This window comes from Lepisosteus platostomus, chromosome 20, assembly GCF_059453375.1.
Source record: "Lepisosteus platostomus isolate fLepPlt1 chromosome 20, fLepPlt1.hap1, whole genome shotgun sequence".
NCBI lineage: Eukaryota > Metazoa > Chordata > Actinopteri > Semionotiformes > Lepisosteidae > Lepisosteus > Lepisosteus platostomus.
Genome location: NC_142630.1, coordinates 7,654,562 through 7,678,877, shown reverse-complemented (window position 1 = coordinate 7,678,877; position 24,316 = coordinate 7,654,562). Strand labels below are relative to the sequence as shown.

Here is a 24,316-nt window from a genome sequence, read left to right as displayed (position 1 = left end):
CTCATACTGAGGTGCTTTGCTCAAAATGTGACTCTGATGTAACACGAGGCTCTTGTTCATCCTAAAGCATGGAATCTCAAAATGAAAGTAGTGCAGCTCTCCCGTCTATAGCTAGAGTCTCTGGATTCGCAGTATCTCCCATACTAAGCCCTTCTAACTCTTGCCTGGTGCTCAGTGCGGAGTGCAGTGAGCTGTGATTTCTCTATTTTACCTGACTTTACATTTTCTTCGAGTGTGATGGAATGTCCGATACTTGGGGCATAATTAGCTTCTTATACTAAATTATAAGGTTAGCATGGATTGTAGGTCCCTGTGATTTTAATGATTCACTTTAGTCTTATGTGTCATAGTGATTTGACAGGAAAATTTGAGTGGTGTTTGTCTAGTGGAAAGAAAGCATCTGTGTCTGTATTGCCTTTTTTTGATACAACAGTACCCATGCAGCTGTCACCAGAGTGATAGAGTAATGACAAGTCCTATTCAAGTGGGATTTGTCATTTAGATATCCAAAGAAATGCTTGCTATAGACGTAGCTACATTAAATCAGTCTTCAAAGAATGAAAATGGCAAAAATACTAAATCAAAGTAGTCGTCCATCTGACGGTTTAATTACCTTTTTAGTTTGCTTGCATTCAGTTATTGGCTGTTGAAAATGCTCAAAGCAACCCAACCTTAGATAGATTCCTGTCTCTTTAAGCTGTTAGCTTTTCTAATAGATTCTTAAGCACTGACTTTAGTGCATGTTAAACCAGGATTACCCAATCAATTATGGTCAGTACAAACAAGGATTACTTAAAACACTACATTTTTCTTGTCAAGAGGCTAAAAGCAGGGTGAATTAAAGGAACAGCATTGCTTTAGATAAGAGGAGCTGCTGATCCCCAGCTTTCTTGACACGCCCAAATAAAGGGCATGGTGGCCAATTCTTCTTGAGGGAAACCACAGAGTTGTAGCTCCTAGCAGTTCTGATGGCAGGGGTGTTCATTAAGGATCACTCACCTCATAGTAAGTGTTAGTGTACTTCAGCATCTCTTGAAATTCAAATACAGCGCTGTGTCATCCCACACAGTGGGACTGCAGTAGTTGAGTCTAATGTACACATTGTGGAGCCATATTGTCCACAAAACAAATTTAAGAGAAGGGTTTCATGTCTAAAAATGAGTCTGCCCCTCACAGGAGTATGGCAAAGGTGACTGTTGTCGAGTCCCATTGTAGGAATGTGTAACATTCATCCTAAGTTGCTCTTCTCAATGGTAAACTCAAATTGGATTTGGTTGTGAAATTAAAATGACAAAACGCAGGGATTCTTTGTCTGTATGTGAATCCATGTGTAGTCCTTTGGGTCATTTTTCTCTGATGCTTTTAAAATGAGGGTTATGTGTGCCGTGATGCATGAACAACCTGTCAATTGACTTTTTCATGTTTTTAAAGCATGACGTTAAGTGTATTTTTGACCAACTTATTCAGTTACCTTCTACTGTACTGGCAGAGCTTGATAAGCAAGTTCTGGATGGTATGGGGCTGAAAATGAGAGTGTTGTCAGAGGTAGTCACCCAGTTGGCTTTTCCAGGTAACAGTTTATGGATTAAAAGTGAGTCAGGGTTGCTAACTGCAACAAACATCAAATATGTGTTAAAGGTTAAACCTTTGTTTCAGAAAAGGTACATACTTAAACTGGCTTAAAAGCACTTGTTTCATCCAAATAGATTAATATAACATTCTAGTGGGAGTGTGAAACAGCACGGCAAGTCTCTCCCAGCGATAAGGTATTTGCTAAATTTGGTAAGTCACGAAGGGAGATGGTGGGATATAGTCATTGGGCTTGAATTCAAATTTATGTGGTAACCAAGGGTACCCTCAAACTGTGAAAATGCAGATATTCTCATATTTGCTTGTATATAAATATATAAGATGTTCTTCTCTTGGAATATTGTGGAAGATTTCACCATGATATTTCTGTAGTTTTGCTGGTCCAGTCTAGCGTCAATATCGATATACTGAGGCTAAGACTCCTCTAGATACCATATATTCTCGATTAAATCTTGTATCGCAACACTATGCAGCATGTAGGAGCCTATACTTGCAAAACCAGACTGGCTTGTACCTGCTGTTTTTGTGCATGTTATTTGTTTTTTTTTTCTCCTGCTTGAAACCACACATCACTGCTCTGTCTGTGCTGCACACATTTCAGGTGTGCGAGTACAGCTGTGATCTACCGGAATAGTTTTTTTTTTTTACTCCTCAACATGTCATCAGCACTACTGCAGGCCTAACTACAGGGCTTCACAGTCATCTCTTCTCAGAGTCTTAAGTTTCCAGGTGGTATGTTACTATAGGGGTCACCAGGATAGCATGCACTCATTCCATAGTAATAGATGTTCAGGCTGGTACCTGAACTTGTTCAAGTGTCCTGCTTATAGAGCCTCTGAGTTATAATCCCCAAGAAAGGGTCATTCAACTTTCCATTAGCAAATTCAGTCCTTTTATGTAATATGTGAGACGTTGTTTTTGTTTACTTTCTAACTTTGTTAACATTATTTTCCAAGGCTTGTTTATATTGCTTCAGATCCCAGCATTTTAATTAAGAACTAAGCATTTGGCTATCTGGGTGCTTTGCTAGATGTTTAGAAAAAAGGAAAATGGATTCCTCACAGTCTAGGAGACGTTAGAGAGTGCCCTTGGAGTCGGAAGAAATGAGATGGCAAGGCTTAATTAGAATGTGTTATTGATCGTGGAGACCCACCTCTGAGTCCAGTAAGCCTGTGAAAGTGATTCATGCATGCCCCTAACTCCACTGTTACCTTTGGCCTGTCTACAATAAGAACTGAGCATCAGACAGACAAGGTGTCTTGTTACCTATTCTTGTCTGGGAGGTGTGGGTTCTGTCCTGTGTATTCCATCACTGCCTGCACCTCGTGATAGGCTTGTGAAAAGAGCTAAATCACCACAGGAGTACCTTCTTTAGAACCCCATAGTGGAAGATCAGTTTCTAAATGTTAATGGAGATGGTGGGCAAGAAAACGCACTCAGCACGTTGAAGCTAGTGCCGTGTTTTGCTCTGCTCTGATAGTTGTCCGTTTTGCTTGAACCGGACGTCGAAAAAAGCAGAGACGTGGGGTGGTATGTGGGCGTGGGTTTGGGAGACAAAAAAAAATGCAATTTTCTCAGTTTGTCCCCATTTTGAAATGAGCACTACTTAATTAAGAAGCAATGAGAGTCTACAGATAGCATTCCTTAATTAGCTTAAGCTGGCTGCTGTAACCAGATCCACTGCATTAATGACAACATAGCCCCTGTGAAAAGGCTCATTGTTCTCCAGATAATTGTCCTTTTAGTTAACGCGGCTAGGGAAGGACTCTCCTTGTTAGTAGAGATAGTTGGGCTGTCGACAGCCTCGGGCGGCAATGGGACCCGGGTTTGCACTGGCCCTGTGCCCGCTGTGACAAGCCACTTGTGCCCTCTGATGAAATCCCCTTGGCAAGCCGTGGAATCAGAGATCCCTGAGGGGGTCAGCTTGTTGGGATGTTAATTATATACCCTGACTGTTAATGAATGAAGTGGGATCAATAGAATAAAGCAGATGTATGCAAACAGCATGCTGATTACTGGTTAATGGCATATGGTATTGCATTCGAGGTAGATACATAAGTCGCTCAATGAAGCAGAGTTTCACTTCTAGGCTGGTAGGAGACAACACTTTACTGTGGGAACCATAAGCTAATCAAGTAAAAGTGGAGTATAACATAACAATGCCTTTCATACTTTTCAATTCAATGATGAGACGTGAATGCTCTGAAAACAGGGTAAGAAAAATGAGTTGTACTAACAGTGTAAGAACAGCACAGTCTGGAAACGAAGGAGTCTTAATTTGCACTAACATCAACGCTGACTTAATATTCTGCAGTTAGTTAATGCATGTTGTAGATAATTGAGTTAGAAAACACTAGAAATGTATCTGGGGGTTCTGTTAATTTGGGTAGAGAGGGCCTGGAAACAGAGAAGAAGCCTAGCTCTAAGACCCAATCAGGGGCTGCACTGACGGGCTGCTTCACCTGTTTGGAGTCTTGCCTGTTCTCTGAGATCTCCATTGTACCCAGTCAGCCAGAGCTGTTAGAAACTGTATACCTTCCTTTAAGCAGGGAGGGAGGGCAGCCAAGAATTAACTGCTTTTTCATTCTGGCAGCATCCGAGTATGGTGTCTGACTCGATTCACAGCAGAGCTGGGAAAGGGGGAAAAAGCCAAAACAGCCCCACTCCAGGTTTTTTTTCCAGTCTGAGATTTAAGCTACTTCCAGTTGTGGAAGGGCTGAAGTCGGAAGCACAAGTTCTGCTGAAGCATAGAGGATCCCGGAGCACAGTATTGAAAAATAAACTTTTTTTCTGAGCGGATACATTTTGCATGTTGAGTAATATTTTGAGTAATATAAAGAAATATTGTTTTGTGCATTCCATTAGATCCTTGCTTAGAAAATCAAATTAACGATGCTTAAAACTAATAGGGATACATCGCTCTCCCTGCCATACATAAAACTGTACTAGATGGTAATGTTTAGTCATATGTTTTTAAAAAACTTTGTTTTAATCTTATGCCAAGAGAGAATTGCTTAAGATTAGTATACTAAGAAACTGTGTAGTCATAGTGCACTGTAATGACATTGTTCTCAGTTGCTGTGATGTTTAGCAACAGTAGCAAAAGGTACATGATCTAAGTGTGATCTGATATAAATAATGAGATCAATGAAAAGATTAGCCCTGAGTGATATATCTACAATATATGTAGGTATTGTACTTCATCGAGACAGGCGAGAGTGGTGTCATATGACGTCTTCTCTGAAAACTGGACCTTCTAGTGAATTTCTGAACAGGTGGTGACCCTAATAGCCTTGCAGTATAGAACTGCCTGGGACCTTGAAGAGCATTGATTATTTTATCGTATTGCCATTCACCTCAACAGCCAAAGAGCTTTGACTGACCTGGAATTCAGGGGCAATAGAATATTGTACTGACCTGTGCCCCAGGGTCAGAAACACGTGACTTTGACCCGAACTGTGTTGGGCAGAAAATGCCTCAGTGTAGCAAGTAGACAGTTGTTTTCTACAGAAGCCACTCTATGGCAGGAGTAGTGATTTAGATGCTGTGACTTAATTTGATTATTTTTGTGGTGTTGACACCAGCTGGTCAGTCTGCAATCCGTATGCGCCATGACTACAGTCTTTGAAGTGAATGGAGCATTCCTCCCTTATTGTAAAAAGTAATATGAGAATAAAGTTTTGAAAATAGATTTTATTATACTAAATCTAAGAACCTTTATGTGATGGTGTGAATCTCATGACAACAAATGGGAAACTTTCTTTGACTGATCACCAGATTTTTGTATAATGTTTTTGCTTTTCAGTTTGCACATTAATTAGCACGACCTTGATTTTTTTTCCCTTAGTGCATTTATAGAAAGACATGTATATAATGTATGCACCTTGTGTATATTGTGAGATGTAAGAATGTGTAGAGGCAATTAACATGCTTGTTTAACTTTGCCAAGATGATATTTTCTCAAGAAATAACCTGGATTGATGTAGCAAGGGAGACATTTTCTATCTGAGAGTAGTTAACTGTCAAGTAAGAGAACTGAGGTGTGGTTCAGTATTTTTTGTATATTTCTCTAATTAGACTAAAAATGAGTCTGTATGCAACAGTGCTGAGGGCATAGAGGAGGCCTTGCATTGATTATGTCTGCTGTAATGGAGAAAGCTCAGCACACCTTACTGTGGTGGGAGTGAGTAGGATATATTACACCTTACAATGACTGGCAGTGTTGATATATTGGGTAGCTGTGATCCAGACCTTGATCACATAAAACCTTTCTGACACAGAGCTGCTTGGTTTTTGTCAGTTTCTTGTGTATTACATGCAGTTCACCTGTCACTTTTAACATTTGATCAAGGGTCTAAAGACAACCACACGCACACAAAAAAAACTAAGTTGTTAAACTATCGTTTATACTGGATGTCTTCTGCGTTTTTGTGCTTGTACTTAGCTTCCAGTAAATTGTGAAAGAAAATAAGAAGCTGCAATGTTTGAAGAACGAAGTCTGCTTAAGTGGTGAAAGAAACAGCAGATTTGAGCCCCTCCACCTGCAAAGCAGCCATTTCACAACCCCCTTTTCAAAAACATTTTTTGTATTTTATTGCTTTTTTAATGAATACAAGATGAGAAAACTCGATGAGTTTTGATTGGCCACCCTTTGAAGAAGACAATGTACACTCCTTTAAAGGGTGCCTTTGAAAACCATAGCGTGTCTCTCTAGGAATGGGATTTCCTAAGAGCCACTGGCTCTTTTATGGATTCCATGCATAAAAAATCATTCTAAAGTGTAAAATAAGATTTTATGCAAGTTATGTTAGTTTAATATAAATAAATAAATAAACAATGGTCAATATAATAAAGAATAGCACAATACTGTTGAAACTTAAAAAGTGGAAATTAAAAAAAAAACATGTACTGTATATAGTAAAGATCCCCAGGTCTGTAGCATTCTGCTTGATAGCTGTAGGGCATTGTTCCCTGAATGCACATCCTAGAAAAGGATTTGACATGTCTGGAAAAAATACTTCCTTTTCAAGTGGAGCTCAGCACCACCTTAAAATGCTTAGCCACCAGGCAGCCCCTGATGCTGGAGTGTTTTACAAGCAAGTTGTGCATACCTGCCTTAGGAAGGGAATGCTCGGACACGCCTGCTCTATGCGACTGCAGGCTCCACTACTAATTAGAAATAATGATATGGTGACTGTGGGACAAACAGGTGTTGCTGTGCCTTTAGAGTCTCAAAACCTCTGCCCTTCTCTCATCTGCACACTCCATTTGTGTGTGTCTGGAACCTAAACTATTTGTTTGCTCTTTTTAGCAGATTTGTGTTTTTTATGAACAATAATCTTTTAGCGTTCAAAGCCCCCTGACACATGATTCATAATTTACATACAGAAACCCAAGAACAAGTTTGCCCTAGGTGGAGCTGGTGGGATTGTTGAGGTAAAGCGATTGTGTACAAAATGGCGCCTTTAAAAAGAATTTAACCGTTCTGATCACTGAGAGGCTCTGGCCTTTAAGATACGTCATGAAAGACAACACTGCCTCTAAGGCCAGTAAGCTTAGATTGACTTCTTTTCCCTTCGTGCGATCAAGGAGATCACCTTCCCATGTTTACCAGGGAAATTAGAAAACTGCCAATTTGTTTAACTTTGCTGACATGTGCGCAGTAAATATGTCTGGAATATGTCTTGTTTTGCTTATATCATGTGTTTATGCTGTGGTACAATTGTTAGAACACCGAGGAGTCACCCCACAGAAGTGGTCCCCTTTTCTGGGGGACTTGAGAGCGATCTGTGCTCTGGCGTGTCCTGTTCTCGAGAGGAGGCAGAGCGTTTTCCTCGTCTTTGTGTTCCAAGATGCGGAGGCTGTCGTAGGGGCTGGGCAGACTGGAGCAGCCTCACGCCCTCAAGGGTGCACCTGGCATCAGTGAGTCCAGCATAATTAGGAGCAGCAAAATCAGGTCCGGGGCCAATTAAATTCCCATCTCATTTTACATGGCCACACCACAGGGCATCTGTTAGGGCTGGACTGGAAAAAGAGGGATCCTCAGCAGTCAGTTCACACCACAGCAATTCACATGGGACACATCAAAGGTGACAAACATTACCTTTGAGATAGTCTCCATGCAGTGCTTTAAGCCTGTGTTAGAGACACTCCTCATTCCTCATTGAAGAACAGCATAAATGTTCAAATACTATGGAGGAGCCTTCTCAAACCATTCAGATTAGTCATTCCTATTAGACCTAGATAAATCTGCTAGCTAGCGTGCAAGAGAATATTCTTTCGGTGCAGGAAAACGTTGCTGCATCAAAGGTGGTGTCCAAAACATGACGAACTCTAGAACTTGCTCCTGAAATACATCAGATCAATTGCCCTTTCTCATGTCTGGGAATTAAGTGTTACCCGCATCATAGCAACACATACTAAACCACTCTTCTGTTTCTAAAGTATGTGGGCATTTTTGTGTTCTGAAACTGGGCGACCTCTTTACTGTCTACAAGAGCCTGGATGTTAGTGATCCTAGTCATACACTGTGCCCCAGGCAGGGACGCTGGCACAGTCCTTCTCTCTTACAAATGTGTTAATAGAGTGAAATTCATAGGAGAGCCTACATGGAGGAAAACTCTTTGAACCACTGCACTGAGACTCTTTAATACGGCAATCTGATCTCTTAGAAGATCTGCTAATACAGGGGGAATGGTGTTATTTGTCACTTACTCTAGCCCTTTTACAAAAAGCAGAGGTCTCACATGATAGGCAAGTTACTAAACTCCATATCAAAAGAGTCAATGCGACCAGAACAACTTTTCCAAATTTTCAAGCCTTCCTTTGCTTCTTTATGCATAAAAGACACGTCACATGTCAATTGTGCGCAATGTGTAATTATATCTGTCAAGCTGGAACTAAAATCACTGGTTTGGGGTAACAGGCCTGTCAGCTCATAAGAGAAACTGGTTTGGTAGGCTTGGCTGGGGCTGGTTTCACTGGAGAGGGTCTGGAGTCAAACATACCAGAACGTGCCAACAAACCGATAAACTGCTACTGCAGTCCTCACACTTGTGATATTGACTTCACTCAGCTCTGATTTCATTCTCAGTGTCATAGTATTTAAGGGTTAGATCCCTAGTCTTGCATGTGAAATGGGAGTTGAGAATATTGCATTTCTAAAATGGAATCTATTTTAGTAATGTACAGGTTTTGCAGAGAAATTTCAAAACCCATCATTTTTTCAGGCCAAGAGATCATTTTGTATTGAAGCTGCATTCTCAGTACCATGTGATGGCTTGTTTTCTTCTTGGGGATACTGTTTCAGTGTTAAACCAATGACATCATGAGTCTACGTCTTCCTTAGAATGTGGAATCCACTTAGAGTTTACCACTAGGTTCTTGCTAAATGAGGAGTGAGAAGTTCCAAGAATTAGAAACTTGAGTGTGTAATGCTTTGATGGACTTTCAAAAATTCGTTAGGTACTGTAAACCCTCACTTTTGCAAGTGACCAGTGAGGCTTTATCTCTACTCATCATCCACCTTATCAGGGCAGCTCCTGTGTGCCAACCCCAACTTCTGTGTTGCAATAGTTCATCACAGAATGTGCCTTATAGATAAGTAGGAACTGTGGCAATACCGATTTGGGCTCTGCCTCGGTTATGGTGTAAAAACAATATGCAAGAAATGATCATTATAAACGTACTAGCACGTGTGGTTTTGAGTTTGCTCTTTCTTTGTTGCAAAAACAAAGAAAAAACAAAATAATCATGCAATTTTATGTGTGAGCCCTTTACAGTTGCGCACATGGAATACTCAAGTGCAAAAGAAAAATAATCACAGCAAACTGGCCTAGTACAAACCAAGAGTACGACCAAATTAAAGGCTATAGTGAAAAACAGAGGTCTTTAAGGAAGTCTTGAAAATGTTGACAGCTGCAAAGTCACTAATGGATCTGGGCTGTGAGTTCCACAGACGTAGTGCGGCACAAGAAAGCTCCATCACCCGTCGTGTGGAGCCTGGTCTTCTGCAGAGTTAACCCAAGAAATGCAGGTGCTAATACCTAGATTATACCTATATATCTAGACATATTGTAAAATCTAGTAGGATGCCGTGCTTGACGTTACCAAACGTTGCACTTAAACCCAGATTAGGAAGATTTTAAGTGACCCAGAGTCGGAACTCTTCAGCAAATCGTTACCTACCTTAGAGAGGGCTGTGTAAGTACTGTCTCTGCCTAAACCCTGATTGGAAAGGTTCAAAGTGCTAGATGTAAGAAGAGATTGTGATTGAGCACCCATTCCTGGATTTTTTTTAGAATTGGCAAATTGGCAAAAGGGTGGTGCTTATTAAGACATTGTGAGTCCAAGCTAGTTTTTTGACACTGGTGTGATAGCAGCAGTCTTTAAACCTACAGGAATAAGACCAGATTTAATGGATCTCATTGATGAGGTTAATAGGACAAAGCTGAAAAGCTAACTTTGAGTAGGTCTGTTGCTATTGGGAGAGTCCGTGATACAGGGCATTAATTTCATTTTAGCTAGCAACTTGGTAACATAGGCACTATCAACTACAGTAAAATAGGAACCACTCACAACCTGTGAAAACAGGAGTGGACTTGTTTGCCAGCAGCTGCTTATTAATGTTATGTTTTTTGTTTCGAACAAAGTGCACAGATGTGTTATGTTAGAGGGAGAAAAAGCAGGATTGTTAGCTGGTTTCAGCATTTTATTGATAATGGAGAAAAGGGAATGTAGGAAAACTGTGACCCCTCCTGGGGTTACAATGGAAAAGGATCTGGTTGTCGTGAGGGCATTCCCAAAGGTCTGCTCATGTTGTTCATAAACAGCCATCCCTGTGTTCATTACAAATGCTCAAGACGTCTCCTGCTGCTGTCATAGAGCGCAGGTCATTTATGTAACAAGAGGAAGTACAAGCAAAAACAGCAACAGCATTTTGGTAGAAAAAATCTCAATAACTTGTCATTGTAAAGAGCAGCAGGATCTTCAAACAAAGCAGACTGAGCTACATTATATGGGGTTTTGGGTATCGCTTCCAAATTAGTGGAATTTACCCACTTCAGCATACATGAGGTCACAGCCTGTTTACAGTTAGAAGAAGGGAAAGGGGCTCCCAGCTCTTGTAAGGCAGCCTTGTTGTCACAGTTCAAGTACTTGTGTTGGAAACCTACCTTGCTGTGTAATTCTGAAACAATTCACGGTAGCTAATACCTTAATAGTAACTGAGTAGTCAGAAGTATCCACATGTATATTGAAACCACCTTGCACAAGATCCTAGCACAAGGCAAGAAGTGATACCTTATCCAGAACTGTAGTGGAAGAATCAGAAATAGCTCTACGTTAACGAAAATAATCCTTATCCCGGATAATTGACTAAATTATAGCAAGCAAGATTATAGTAATTTGGTTCATGTCATTTTAATTTTCCAATGACTGTAACTAAAGATGTTGTCAGTCACTGCCATGTCCCCTTGGCCTGTGCTCCATACTGCTGCCTCATTGGGCTTTGAGGCTGGTCGAAGCAGGAGGCCTAGCAGGGATGTGTGTGTGAACCTGGCCTCAGATACTGACTGCTAACCTCGCTGAAAGGGTAGGAGCCTCCTGTGTACCCTTGGCCTCTCCCCATGCTCAAATTCCCACAGAGATGCATCTTTCATTCGTCTGGAGCCATGATCCTGCAAATAATTACACAGCAATGTAAATTACAGCACTGCTCCACTGAGATAGCCTCACTGTCAGCCTTTTCTCTCTTTCACTATGTGTGCCAATGTGTTTCTCCCCAAGGAGAAAGCCCCCCCACCCCAAATTTCCACAAAGCAACGAAGTAAAGAGCAAACTGCATCTTAAATGTCCCCCTTTTCTGAGGTAGCCCATGACTAAATATTCCACTGGGGATATTTTCTTTGGTTCTTAGCTGTGCTTTTACCACCCACCCCTGCTTGTGAAGTTAGAATTGAAAACATCTTTGCTTAATATTTCAGCATGAGGTCCCAGTAAAGGGAAATTAGAGAACTAAAGCTGGGTTTCTAACAGAAATTAATGAACACAGAAGAGGAGATAGGATGATGTGAAGGTGTTTGTCCAGATTGTGTTGGAAAGTGAAAGATCTGACGTACTGTACTAGGCTTTCGCTAGAGGTGGTGATTTCACTCGTATCTTAACTATTTAATCCTCTTGTACTATGACAAATCATTCCTTAACCAATGAATTTGTACATTAAGGGTCAAGGAGATGGACAAGTAGTTGAACTGAAGGCTGTAAGCTACTTTTATCTGAAATCTGAAACAGCAGGAAGCGTGTGAGTTGTTTCACCATCCTCAGCTTTTGCTGAATCTGTGGATCTCTGGAGCAGACCTGTTGCTGGTTGCTTGGGCTTCTTGCTCTGCAGCCACCCAGCTGTGAGCCAGATGTGTGAAGCATGTCATTTGGTGCTGGAAGGCAGGAGATAAGAGAATTGAGGCTTGGCTGGCTGGGGTCTGGTCTGCAGCGGTTCAGCTAGATGTTGCGGTTGGTGTGAGCTGAACGTTCACAGCTCATGTCATGCTTAATGCCTCACTTCCCAAATACAGCTCTCTTCGTGATTTATTTATAACAGGTGCTTTGTTAAAGGCTGACGTCTGGAGGCAGGGCAGCCTAGCGTCTGAGGCTGAGGGAAAGCATGTGGTCATTTTATTCAACTGGGGCCTTGGCTAACAAGGCTGCGTGTACGAATTGCAAGGCATGAGGGCCGTACTCTTCTGCAGTAACGCAGAGGAAATGGATAAGGTCTCGGGTCCCGTGCCTTACTTCATGTCCGAAAAGAAGAAGGGAAAGTTGAAGCAACACAATATATTAGGTTATAACCCAGAGAATATCAGGATCTGCAATCGCCTTTTCATCTCAAGTGCTTCTTACAGTGCTGATATAGTGTGAATTAAGGATCAGCCTATCTCAGGCAAGATGTTCCAGAAAATGTAATCACATTGCAGTTGGAGTCTTTGTGCATTTTCGTTTTTGTTTGAGAATAAGCAGTGCTTTAACTGGGCCAGTATATGACAGTATGCCACCCTGGTATTTCTTGGAACAGCAGAGAGTCTACTGGAACTTTTTCAAATGTTCTACCCAAAACCCACAAACTTTTTGTAAAGAGACATCTTAATGGTGGATTTATTTCTGATTCAGTGGACATTAAACTAGTATAAATATGGGGACAAGGAAATTAATTTATAGCTGCTTACTAATGTAGCTGTTTTTTGTGTTACACAGGCATCAAAGTCACTATGCAAATAGCCATTTTACTAATGCAAAATGAGTAAAAAGCTTTCCTTGGTACCTAGGGCATGATTTTCTTATATTAATACTAAGCTACACATTTATAGAAGTGGCTAGGATTCCTGTGTTTCTTCATGGAGCACACAAGGGCAGCATTTTAGTATGCAATCTGTGATGTGTTTTATACTATAGTGGGCTCAGTTCTCAATCCATTTCCAACACGTTTAGTGATGGCATTGTTTTTCTGATTGCTTAAATCTTCACATTAATTGTTAAATCAATGAACAGTGACTTAAATATACATGGCACCCATAAAATGAACCAAACAAATTGTGGCTTCATTATTGCTTTAAATCTGAAAACAGGGCAAACGTCTTTACACAAAGGCATGCGGGAGTGTGGGACAAGCTGTTAAAGTTGATTCCCTGGCTCTGTCAGGGAACAGCTGGATGACATCCTTGGGTCAGTTATCCATTGAATAACCAAACAAGCCAAGTAGCCCCATCGCATTTGTAAACATTCTTATGTTTTATTGTTTTCATTTAGATGTCACTTATACTGAATGTAAGTTAAACACTTAAGTTTAGAGATCACAGTCCATTTAAAATTAATATGAAATTCAGTTTGTCCCATATTGTGCCCTATGTCCTACACTGTTGTTGTGGACCCCTTGACTTTATTTTCAAGTAACATCCAACCCTCCTCCTCACCCTCACTCCATATACTGTATATACTTGTTTTTGATCCAGCACTTAAATTCCATTTTAACTACTGAGAATAATACAGCAGCCTCATGTCCTCAGTAACTCTGTGCATTTCCCTGTCAGGACTCTTATTGTCCCACCCCTCAGTGAAGAATGACAGCAAGCTTAAAAGTTGTGCTTATGTCTGCAACTGCAATTGCACTTTGTGGAAAACTGCAGAGGAACCTGGACATCGCAGTCTTGTTTTGACAGCACCTCCTGTTACTGAGCACACCTGTGGCTCTTTAAGTTGGTTTGACAACCGATGTTGTGTACATAGCAAGGTCATTTTCACACATTGTCTGGCTAAAAGCCCTTCTCGGGCTTCAAGACCATATTCCCTGCATTTTATGGGATTTTAAAATGTGTCAAGAGCTGCACTGTGACAATAAACTATCCTTTCCACAAGATATTTCCCTTTTCAACAGCAAATTGTAGTCTATTTTTGATACATTGATCTACATTTTTGTTCTGCCTTTAAGTGGCAAGAGATAAACACAGCAGTATAAACTTTATTACAATAAGATCTGAAGTTTATTTGGTTTTATGCTTGGACTGTAAATTAATTTCCTTCAGACTTCAGCGGCTCATTTTTGGAAGGTATTGGTATTTACTGCATATACAAAGAAAGTATCTCAATTATTTGAGAAGTAATCCAAACCAACATTGATGCTTATGGTTTTCTTCTCATGCTATTTTGGGATTAACGTCATGCTTAACATCTTAAATTGGTCCAAAAAATCAGACAGTCCATAATTTGCATATTTTGACAATCTTCTCTTGTGTTTGATCTCATAACGACAATAAATGAAAACTACAGCACAAGGATGTTCTAATAAATTCAAGCACTCCTCTAGGTACGAGGTAAAAACGACTACTTTTTATAATGAATAAAAAAAATACTCAAAGCGAAAGATCAATCTAGCGGTTTATACATCGCTGGTATGTACTTCTATTGCGTGTGTAGTTTAACCAGATTAAGAAGAGTGAGCTGCTTGCATGTGAATATTGATGGTTTTCAGGAATCTTGGAAAAAAACATTGCATCACACTTTGTCATGAACACAACTTGTGTTCTCTAATTTTGCATAATTCCAATTTTCCACACGCAAAGGGTACCGGCCTGCCATCATGTTTTAACTGTGCTTTCCAAAGACGTACTCTGTGCAGGATAGAAACTTCTTTTGATGTTTCTGTTCTCCAGTTCAAGAGGGAGGTTTCTTTCAAATTCATCCCTGAGGCCAAGTTGTTACTCATTTAAAAATTTGTTGTCTCTCCTTGTTTTTCTTCTCTGGTGGTGATATTTCCTAGTTAAACTGAAGTTTTGAAATGCATGCTAACAAGACTGGTCTTTCTTCGGAAAGCATGCACTGTATGGTAGCACAGATGTCCACTTAAACGAAGATGCAGATGTATTCATCATGTATGATCACGCACAAAATGTCATATTTAGATCATCATTGATTGATGATCAAAACTCATCAGAGACTGTGGTTTACCCTGATTACTCTGGATCGTTAAATACTATTCATCATTTTCTTCAGTCTTGATTGATAATAATCGGAGCAAATCCTTTCCAATTTAGAAAATTATATTCCAGTGGTATTTTAATGGAATTGAATTTATGTGGTGCATTGTTTTTTTCCCCCTCTCCGCTCCAGTGATAACTTATTTGCATATCAGTGGGACAGTTCGTTGTTTTTCCCCATTTTTAGTACATCAAAATAACATGGGGTATGCACCTGACATTGTTTTATTTGTTAAGTTCTTATTTCCGAATCCAGCTTGGTTTTCTGTCATGGTAATGTGAACAAGTAACATTGCAATCTTTGGTGGTTTCTTTAGCCTTTTCCAGATCAGGTGGATCACAGTAGTTTGCTATTAAACGTGAGCCCTAGTTAAGTGCCTTTATCAGGTTATTCTTGTGAGATACATTTCTTCATCTTCATCTTCTTTACTTCATAGAAAGGTTGGGTTTTTTAGAGCTGTTCACAAACATCCACCATCTGAACTAAGCATTGCATTGTTTTTCTTTTGGCTGGACTCTGGTGGTTTTCCTCTTGTGATTTAGTCAGTTTTCTAGAGATGAATGATGAGATAGTTTGGCAAGAAAATTACACCATTATGCTTCATAAGAATGTTAAGTAATTTTGTTTATCTGTGGACAGATAAACTTTAGCAATATGCCACTCAGCTGCACTTGGCTTTTCATAAAAACTTTCTGTTCCGGGATCTGTTTTATAAGTATCCGTTTTGTTCTTTCTACCAGGATATTAATTTTCTTAGTTACAAATAAACGCTGTTTGACCACTGATATTTGTTATTTTAACACTCTTCCAGCTGTATGTTTAATAAAAAAAATGGTATTTAGATGGTTTGGGAGGTTAGCTCTCTAGCTCTTTTTTTACACAATTGTAAAAAAAAAAATGGGTTGTGTTTTACAAGACATAGTGGTTAAAGATGAGGAGACAAAACATACAAAATTTCTGTTGTTTTTAGCTCCCTAATTCCAAATAAAGCCGAAACAGGACGGACGTCATATCAGTTACCTACTCATCTGTGTTCAGCCTATTATTTAAAATGAGCCCAGTTAGCTGTGTTGCATTCTTTAAAAACAGCCTAAAAGTAAATGTGAGCTTGGTTAGCTAATTGGATATCTGCTCTAGTGTTCTTTAAGAATAGCAACATATTAAGGGTTTACATCATGAGCAGGATCCCTTTTAATTCTTCTTGGCAGTTCTGCAAACTCTCGAGTTTTGAGTTATTCCTCTAAAAAAGGCAATACAGCAAAACAGGGATGTATAAAGCTTTTCTTACGTCTGGACTTTCTGGAGTACACCACTCAGCATTTGTTTCCTTTTTTGCTGTGCACATTATTCCTTTATTTTATGAAGGTATCATAATTATATAAAAGGAGCAACTTTTTTTTACCCCCAATGAAAAAAAGCCGCTCTCCCCTGAGGTTGTGTTGTTTCAAGTGAGCGGAGCACTCTGCCAGGGTGAGGGTTCTAACTGGGCAAGGAGGAATCCAAGCCAGGGCTCATAAAAGAAGTATTTGTGTACCAGAAAGATTTTCGCTTTTTCCCTTTTAAATCTTTGTCATTAATGACTTTAGCAAATGTGTAGTGGAAAGTGAATAGAGAGGCACTGCAGGCCTTCAAAGCTGTTCTCTAATTATTTATCCAGGATATCCCAGCCTAGAATTAGAGGCTTGGACACTATTGGCTTCTTTCTTTATTCCTTTCCTTTTCTTTTTTCTTTAAAATAAATCTTTTCTATAGAATGGCTTCACTTGGGACTTTTCTAATCCTCTGTATGAATGTTTTTGCATTGTGGAGGACAATTCTAGCAGCTTATGAAACGTTGACTTTCCAGCCCCAGTTTAACCAGCAGCAGCTGGTTACACACATATTGAAACTGTCTTGTCATTCTGTCTTCCTTTGCCTTCAACATTTGCTTCTGTCACTATCTTCCACTCTCAATTGCTACACAAATCTTCCGTACCTTTTAGCCGAGCTACACAAGACCCTGCATCACCTCCTCTCTGCTCTTATAGCTGGAAGGCACTTTTTGTCCAATTTCTAACTTGATCAGTATCTCATGGACCTTGTGCCTTTTTTTCCTCTAAAAACTAGATCACTCAGAGTCCTGGAATTTCCCCCTGTCATCCACTGGTCTTTGGTTAGCCACAGTAAATGTACCTCTCTCCTGCCACGTTCTCTACAGCGTTGTCTCTGCTTCAGGTTGTCCCAACCCTAACCACTAGTTTAACTGCTCTTGGTTATCATGTGCTGCAAGTCACCACAAGGTTCCTAGCCCTTGCATGTGGCTTTCGCAAGGGTGTCTGTCCCTTTAAGAATGCAATTGCAGGGATACTTAGCTAATTCCAGGTGCCTGAGCGTGCTCTGTGCTGTTTTACCAGGTGCAGTGTTTGGTCATTACTGAGGTATTTGTTTTTCAGATTACTTAAAGAGACCCTGGATTAAAGGGACATTATCCCCTTGCCTTTCCTTCTGTCAGTCCCAGCTCTGCGGGAGTGAATTAGGGAGGAGGCAGAGCCCAGTACTGGGGGGGGGGGGGGGTTTGTATTGAGTGTTACACTTCTAACTTTCCCACTGTAACATCCTAAAAGTCCCAGCTGAACTTCTGTTTTATACGGCTTGTTTTTGAGCAGAAAGAGCAGAGGCCTTGTTTTTAGAAAATGATGTTACAGGTTAATTTAAACGGTTCAAGTGCTGTCGAGTTTCATTGTTAGGATGCTGCACGCCAGGGTCAGAGAGCAGAGAAAGGGGCATATCAAGGCTCCATATCCACAAATTTAGATTGACAAGGCATGGGGCGGTAGAGTATAGTCTCTGTTCTTCTCACTGCTGTCTAAAGTGACATTGACAAACATTGGTCAATTCCGTTTTGCAGATTTAATGCTAGTGTTCTGAGATATACAGTAAGCGTCTGGTCTGCTCTGTCCTGGCCTCCACCCCCAGCCCCCCCTCCCGGCTCACACAGCCAGAGGAGACCGGGGCAGGGCAGGGAGGCCCATTGTCACTGCTCCAGCACGAGTCCTCCTGGAAACATTTACACAGAGCCCAGCGATTATCATAATAAACAGTTTTATCATCGGCCTCCCAATCAATAATGCGGCTTCTTAAGGTTTAATATTTCAATGATATTGATCACCTTAACAACTCTGTTTGCGGTGGGCTTGCCTTAACCACTCGCATGCTGGAGCAGATGTAGGCGAGCTGGCAGCCCTTACCAAAGCTGTGAGCGCTGCACCTGCAAGGGTCGGTGATATCGGCAGATTAGTGATGAATTGACAGCCTGGAGCAACAGCACACACTGGATTTGTGGCATTAAACTCTTTTAAGAGATGGGGCTCATTTTCGATAAGGCGTTATTGGTATTTTTTATTGGCTTTTCTTCAAGACATTCCAGCTTCACATTGCAGAGATTATGAAATAACTTGAGGTTAGCCCTTGCTTCTTCAAAGGCAGTCTCGAAACGTGGGGAAAGAGCACATTTGAAAGAAGGATGGCTCTTAAGTAATGCTAAAAGGCTAAGGGACAGGTTATATTGCTAGTACTGTTCATGTTCCTTGTTGGAAAGCTGTTCTGTTTACCAGTTCATATGGCTACTGATCATTTATAAAGAAAAACTCATAATACCCAAAAAAGTGCTGCTTGTGGTTTAAACTCTAGTTTTTTCTTCTCCTGTTGCTAAGTTGAAAAAAAAATGACGGAAAACAAAAAAACTAAACAAGCAAAAACTCCTGTAGTTAGCAGATTTCACTTCCAGCTTTGCTACAGAAAAAAAGGCCTGCTTCCCTGAGATATAAATAGCTGAGATTTAATAATTAGCAAAAACGAAAGCGTGGTGTCTGGCTGACTTTGATCTGCATGTCTCACACTTTCCAGTGACCTTCTGTTTGAAAGACAAAATGAAGTAGATAATTTTGCGTGCGTGTATTTGTTTCAGCTTGTATACATTATACAGGGTTACCTTTAAAAAAGCCGATACCCAGATAAGAGAAAAAATCATGATTTGACACCTTTCTGTCTGTAAGTAAAGAGCCTGAACGTCTGCAGACATTTTGTGTCTTCTGTTTTATTTCCCACCTTTCTTACAAAAAAGGCTACTGCCACAGAGGCAATCCACTGTGTCTGTGTTTCACACATCCTGAACACAAGCCAAACAACATAAACAAAGGTGAAGGTCAGTGTATGTTTTTTCCCCATTCCATTCAAACTGCTGAATATCGTATGGTTGAGCTACAGCTTTTTCCATGCAGTATCAGCACAATCCATGGGGCAGCAGTATGAAGCAGTGGTTAGGGTCCTGGACCCTTAACTGGAACCTTTGAGAAAAGTACTTGCAACCCAATTGTTAATTGCTAATATAAATGATTGCAAATGTTAAGCTGCGTTGGGATGAAAGAATCTTCCAAAATAAAAAATGAAAACGAGCCATGCTATTGTTTTCAAACACCAGGATGCCACTGTATCTTCCAACTGAAAAGCATGACCATATAGCTGGAGTTGGGAGTCCAGTTCTTTTTTAGAATCAGTGGCCTGATGTCAAGCCTTCTGACCTGTGCTAAATCTGCTCCTGGCTGGTCAAGGTTAATGCTTTTCCATTGGTGACTTCCTGGGGGCCATCCAGCCCTGCCATTGATTCTTGGGCTGTGTTCACAGGTGAGGCTGGCGGATGGCAGGGCCCTCCTGGTAATCAGCCTAATCAGTTCGAAACAGGATTAACAGGAACAGACTTGTGCAGATCACAGGCAGCCTAGTTATCACTGGAACAAGGGCCTTGGTAGCAAGGAAAGAAACGTGGAACTGGCTGGCTTCATTTCAAGCACACGGATCTACACACAGATACTCACACACCCTCACAAACACACCATACTCCCACCCCTGCTGTGCTCTGGCGTGCGCAGAGCTTGGTGTATACGCCAGGTTGCCCCGGGGCGAATGCAGGGTTTGCGGTATGAGTGTGATTGCCTATCTCTGATTATACATCAATACCTTTATCCCTGGGATAATTTATGCATTTATAGAACACAAAGCTTTTATCTAAACGAATCACTGGGGACAGCGCTGGGAAATAATACACTTTGTGTTTCTATGAAGGATTATATAAAAAAATTGCTGGCGGCTACTTTAATAAGAGGTTATTTTTGTTAGAGTTATTAAAATGGTCTTTTTTTTTTTTGTTTTACTTGACACTTTCCAGAAACTTTAAATATTGCCAGTATTTCAGTATTTTAGGACTGGTGCCCTTAACAGTTTAGGGTTTAAACACAGAAAAAAAAAACAGAGACCTTAAATCTTAAACCAGTAAGGTCCTTAAACCAATAAACTGCTTTTTAAAAACAAACAGAGTGCCCTCCGAACGCGTCTTTAACCTAGCTGTGTTTTTTGTTGAGTGCTAGCTGTAGCATGATAACGTGAACCTCCTCTAATGTGCACTCCCTGTCTGTCTCTGTTGCCCCACACACTGGCTGCTAATTGGCGAGAGGCTTCGAGATTCCTGCTGTGTGCTCTCTGCCTTGCCTTGCTTCACCACCCCACCAGCTTTCTTTTTTTTACCAGCTTTCCCAAGAACTGTGTAATTAACCCGGAGCTAATTAACAATTTCTAATTACACCACAGTACTGTTTCTATCACACGCTCTGAAAGTGTGGAGACAGTCTGCCGCCCTGCTTCACTCAGCTGTGCTGACTTTGAACCTGGCTGGGCTGTGATTGGTCCAGCTGTGAGCCCCCTGAGCTGACACTGCCCAGGTCACAGTGTGGTTTTGATCTGATTGGTCCCCTCAGAAGCTGCTGTCGGTCTGGATTGGTGAATCGCCACACCTGTGATCTGATAGGGATGACCATGACTGTCTGACACTGTGCGTTGACTAATGTCCCTTTTAAAGTGACAATGCTGTTTTGTTCTCGTGGATTTGTTAGAAAAACACATTTGGAATTCCTTTTTTTTAAAATAGTTCTGCACCCAGAAAAGGCTGTACACCTTGAAAACTACATACAAGCATTCACACACATGCACCTAGAAACATTAAAAACAACACCTCACCTCAATAACTTAATAGACTTTGTTGTGTTTTTAATGTCTCTCAGAACACAAATGGTAACATATTATTTTTGCCATGAAAGAACTTTTACAATGGCGTCTCATTACTGCAATCATGCAATATTAACACGGGTTTTACAGGGCTAGATTTTCAGTATCATATTCTAAGGGATGGGCTTCTTTGGTCTGGAGGCTGAGAGCCGCTGTTGTTGCTGGTGAAGCTGCAGTGGCAGTGGGAGAGCTGCTCTGTGCCCCTCGTTCCTGAGGTATCGCAGTCCTGATGTGCCAGCAGCCACACAGCAGTGAGCTCCAGCACCCCCCCTCCACCCCCTCCCTATCGGCCCCAACTTCCAGTCCCGTCAAAACCACAGCTATTTCTGTTCGGCAGACTGATAGCTAGAACTGAAGATCATTGATTTTACGGGAAGCCGTGTTTACAGACTGAGTGCCATCGACCTGAGTTGACTTTTTGCCTCCTGAAGTAGGAGCTGGGGCTGCGCGGCCCCGGTTGTATTAAGCGGTGAGGAGGAGAAAAGGCACGCCTGAGATTGCAGTGGCCTTCGCTGCTTTGGTTGCCATTGGCCACATTATTATCAACTGCTAGCATCAGATTTTTACAAGCAGTCCGTGTGCGGCTTCAGATCTGCAGAGGGAGGCCATTCATTTCTTTGGAATTATGACAAAGGATCGATTACATGGTCTGTGATTGCTTGACAGTGCAAAATGATTTTAGAAAATACATCTTTTTTTTGGGGGGGGGGGTCTTCACGCAGGTTTCCCCCCCCACACACACTTTTTATCCTGTTCCCAAACGTTGTTTTTCGAAAGACACCTTGTGTAGCTGTCTTGTTATCTCGGCGGGTGCGGTGGTCTTGTAGTGTGACTGTACACTACAGGACCGGGGGGGTATTAAAAGTAGGGGGAAGGCGAAATCGCTTGGTCCTTATCTCGGGTCCTGTGAGGAGGGCTGAGGCTGGTCTGTGGCCTGCGGTCTGAGCCAGGGCTGCTGTGCTGAGAACACTTTGTAGCCACGTTGTTAATCTGTATCTGCAGTAGATTCACTTGGGTTGATCTTTTATGATTGGGTGCCCGTTTTTTAATTTAAAAAAGTCATAAAAGTTGATTTAATGGATCCTGTTGGAAGTGATTCTGAAGTACAGAAATTTGTGTATACGTGTGTCTGCATTTATTATATACACACAATTAATTGGGAGAGCTTTGCAGGCAAGCCCTTTTGCTTAGCCTGAGGAGTACAATGGTTTTTCTATCAATAAACATGTCCCCTGTGCAACATCAAAGGCCTTCTGCTTTATCAATAGGAACCCTTCCTTCCCACATTTTCCTGTAACTTGCTAAGCATTTATGCCATTGATTTTTCAATAAGCGTACTAACCCTTCAGTGACCAGGATGCGGGATGGTTGAATCTTAAAAGGTAAAGCAATGTCCCAGCTTGTGAAGTGGGGGATGGAGGTGCCTCCCAGTAAAGCTTTGTCCTGTGTTCTGATTCCCCTGAATCAGGAGGGAGAGAGGGGGAGAGGAGCACTCTGGGAGGTGCTCAGCTGGATCTGGGCTGGGAGTTAATTCCCCACGAGAATTCATATATCCCCTGTCCTCAGGGATCATGCCCTAGCCCTAAGGCAGGTTATTCTGGATGCTTATAATGAGCTGGGTTCTTATAAAAGCAACCTCTGTTTTCATTTACTTCATGACCCACTGGTAAATCCTGGTTAATGTAAGTCACCATATAAATACCAACAAACTCCTCTTTAGCCCTTTGGTTAAAATAAGAGCCAAATCCCTCCGACAGACACCGTTCTTTATATTGTCCTACAGTACGTCCATTACTTTCCAGCAGTGCAAGAAATTCGTATTGTGTTGTAGGAATATTTCCATCTCTGGTTGGCTGCTTTGTCAAAGTAATCACAGAACCGAACCCAGTTTTCCTGTTCGTCCCCATTTCTATTCCGGACATTTGGTGGGATAATATCATGTTTCGTGTTCTTGCAGAATGGGAACTCCTACAACGGAAAGAGATGGACAGGTGGAGCAAGCTAGAACCTTTTGCAGGTAGACAGAAGCCACCTGTCCAAATAGATTAGGCAGTTCCTGAGGGCCGCGCTGATGGGAAAGTGAGACCAGTGCGTGGCCACAGCTGGGTATCCCCAAGGGCTTATTCTGTGGACTGTGTTGAGACTGAAAGCAGCGAGAAGCTTTCTTTAAAGAAGACTGGCTAATTGTTTTCTCTTTTGTCTTTTGGAAGGGCTCTGCTAGGGCAAGGCTCTGCATTGATGTTTATTCCCAGAGTTCTGGAATCCTGCCCTTTATTCTTAGGGATTATCTTTTTGTGAGAGTGTGGGCTTGTTTTGGCTTCATTTAGTGTTTTACTTCCTTGCCGTTGTTTTTTCCTCAAATCACCTAGTACAGTAAACATCACTGCAGGGCTGCAATTAGAGTTTCTGTGTTGGCAACAATAATGTAATAAAAGGTTGCGTAACTGTGGTGGAGAATGCCGAATGAAGTATGTTTAGTTTTCGTCTATGAAGGTGCAAAGATGACAGCGGTACCTCGCAGAGAAGAGAGATTTAGGACCGCTTGTTAATTTGTGTAGTAATAATGTGGAGGAGCTGAGATTGGAGCATTCTACCTTACCCTAATAGCTGAGACCTTGCAGTCTCTGTGCACAAAAATCCATTGATTTATTACTTTGAATTGGAGTCGATAAACACAGCAAGCAGAGAGCAGTGACAGCTTATTTCTTCATACTCAAAATAGCTTGTACTTCCTCGTGTTTCTTCGTGAAGGTGTCTTGCACAGCAAATCTCATTTGTTTATTGGAGACATTAAAGGTTTTCCTACTTTAAACAGGTGTCACTTAGTTAACATAAGTACTACAGACAAACAGTATTAGGCCATATTCCCAGGCCCGTTGGCGGCAGGAAGACTCCTGACAGTACTCTTGAGCATCAATAACCAGCATGGGTTATTGAATTAGATCTATTTGTTTGTAAAGAGTAATCTTGTTTAGCGCGAACTGAGGACGTGGCGTGCTGACTCGTGTAGCTTTCGGATGGGTTGAGGCTCGGCGAAGATTTGAAGGAAACGGTTTCTCTCATGTCTGCTTTCTTACCCAACACCAAAGAGGGGCCGTGACCATTT

At 41.3% G+C, this 24,316-nt stretch overlaps 1 protein-coding gene across 9 annotated transcripts in view; it reads left to right on the top strand.

The window, feature by feature from the left end:
- The window catches only part of zfhx3b (zinc finger homeobox 3b), a 371,071-nt gene that overhangs the window by 229,043 nt on the left and 117,712 nt on the right, over nt 1-24,316 (top strand). The gene's annotated exons all lie outside the window — the stretch shown is intronic.